General features: G+C 44.7%; 1 pseudogene; it reads right to left on the reverse strand.

Annotated features, from left to right (window-relative positions):
* Positions 1-1,822: 1,822 nt before the first annotated feature.
* On the reverse strand, positions 1,823-2,407 carry LOC113916769 (annotated as a pseudogene).
* Positions 2,408-2,683: the final 276 nt, after the last annotated feature.

A 2,683-nucleotide genomic window follows, 5' to 3' on the forward strand; every position in this document is an offset into this window, starting at 1 on the left:
ATCTGCCCATCCTGGAACCAGTGGGAAAAGATAATCACTTTCTGCTTCTGATGTGAGGATGTGTTGCCCAGAGTTGTGGCCACCATCTTGTGACTATGAAGGGAGCAAGCTGACAGCTGAGGAGGACACATGAGCCTTAAAGATGGATAAGAACCTGGGTTCTGGATGATATCATTTAGTTGTGGAATTAATCAGCCCTGGATCTTGGTTGGTTATATGAAATAATAAATTCCCTTGTTGCTTAAGCTTCTGCTAGTTCCGTTCCATTTTACCTGTAACCCAAAGCATCCTAAATGATACAACGAAATTGCAGATTTCTTTGTTGGATACAGGATATTACCTGGATACAGGTTTGCTTGTTGGGCTTCACTATTTGACAGCACAATACAAACTGGACTTCAACATTTTCTGGCTCATAGTTCTCATTGGAATTATTGTTGAAAAATCCAGCTTCACCTAGGCATTTTGGCAAAAACAGCAGTGATCCTCATCAATTTCACACAATATAGAATATTTGAGTAATAGCTCCAATGTTTCTGGTTTCTTCTTCCCATGAAGGCAAGAAGCAAGCCAAGGGGACAGGCCAGGGATGGGGCAGGAAGGGGTCTTTAGGGTGCTCCTCACTCAGAGCACATCCAGTATGTAGGTTTCTGCTCATCCAGTGGGCACGATCTGCAGTTGGTCAGAAAGGGACACCTTGCCTTGGAGAGCACTTTCTCATGACAAACCTTTGGGCACCTGGGCTGAGATGATCTCCTCGAAGGCCTTTTCAACTCAGGCTAGCACTGCATGATGTAATGGTGTGGAGACCCCCATGCCAACAGCAAGGGGTCCTTTCTCTCAGTGTAATAATCCCTGAAGTAATGAGCACCTGAATAATAAAGGTTTTTATTTATTTTTAATTAATTTATTTATTTTTAAAATTAACATATAATGTATTATTTGTTTCAGGGGTACAGGTCTGTGATTCATCAGTCTTACACAACTCACAGCACTCACCATAGCACATACCCTCCCCAATGTCCATCACCCAGCCACCCCATCCCTCCCACCCCCCTCCACTCCAGCAACCCTCAGTTTGTTTCCTGAGATTAAGAGTCTTTTATGGTTTGTCTCCCTCTCCAGTTTCATCTTGTTTCATTTTTCCCTCCCTTCCCCTCTGATCCTCTGTCTTGTTTCTCAAATGCCACATATCAGTGAGATCATATGATAATTGTCTTTCTCTGATTGACTTATTTCGCTTAGCATAATACCCTCTAGTTCCATCCACGTCATTGCAAATGGCAAGATTTCATTTTTTTTAAAAGATTTTATTTATTTGACAGAGAGAGACACAGCGAGAGAGGGAACACAAGCAGGGGGAGTGGGGGAGGGAGAAGCATGCTTCCCGCTGAGCAGGGAGCCCTATGTGGGGCTCCATCCCAGGACCCTGGGATCATGACCTGAGCCGAAGGCAGATGCTTAACGGCTGAGCCACGCAGGCACCCCAAGATTTCATTTTTAATAAAGGTTTTTAAATAAAGATTTTATAAAAGGATAAGAGGGTTTGTTTAAATAAAAGCATTAAAGTGATTTTTAAAAAGGTTTAAAATGGTTTTTAGAAATCACTGAAATTAAAAAAAATAGTGTAATTACTGAAAGAACAAACAGCAACCCTTGGTTTCCCATTAAAGAGTAATGTTTTCAAGAGCTAAAGGAATGACAATTTGGAGGTGCATTGGCTTCTCCCATCACTATGCTCTATACACACTCACTTCTTTTTTTTTTTTTTGAAAGAGAGCTTTTAATTACTTTTATGTACAGAAAACTAAACAGTGTACACTTAGCCCAATTTGGTGGCCAGTTTTTTAGCCTTTGCCTTTTCCAACTTGGCAATGTGAGCCACCGACTTTGGACTCAGGATGTTGCTTCCCCAGTGATGGTGGATCTCATCGTATTTGTCATTGTCATTGGTCCTGACAGCTTCCACCTGCTTAGCCAGAGCTCCCGTCTTCCGAGTTACCTTGTGTGAGGGGGACAGTGGTGCAGGTCTTCCTGTGGACAGATGCCCCAGCCTGGCCTTCCCCCCGATAATGCGGTAGGGAACCCGCATCTTACAACACAGGGCAGGCAGGAGGACACCCAGCTCAGTGGGATCCACGTCATGGGCAATCAGTACCATCTGAGCTTTCTTGTTTTCCACCAAGGTGGTGACAGTATTAACTCCTGCTCGAAGGACAGGTGGTCTCTTAGTGGGCACATCCCCTTTGCTGGCAGCTTTCTTCGCAGCTGGGAACAACAATCTCTGCTTCTTCTCTTGCTTTGACTCTGGTCTGTGTTTGTGGGTCAGCTTAAGCAGCTGAGTAGCTGTTTGGCGGCCCAAGGTCTGGGTGACCTGGTTAATCTCAGGAGGCACTTTTTTTTTTTTAAAGATTTTATTTATTTATTTGAGAGAGAGAGAGAATGAGAGAGAGAGAGCATGAGAGGGAAGAGGGTCAGAGGGAGAAGCAGACTCCCTGCTGAGCAGGGAGCCCGATGTGGGACTCGATGCCGGGACTCAGGGATCATGACCTGAGCTGAAGGCAGTCGCTTAACCAACTGAGCCACCCAGGCGCCCTCAGGAGGCACTTTTAAACATTTATAGAGGATGGCTCTTTGCCGCAGCAGCCTGATGTAACAGGGTCATTTGACAAAGAGTGTGAGG

This window comes from Zalophus californianus, chromosome 1 (genome assembly GCF_009762305.2).
Source record: "Zalophus californianus isolate mZalCal1 chromosome 1, mZalCal1.pri.v2, whole genome shotgun sequence".
NCBI lineage: Eukaryota > Metazoa > Chordata > Mammalia > Carnivora > Otariidae > Zalophus > Zalophus californianus.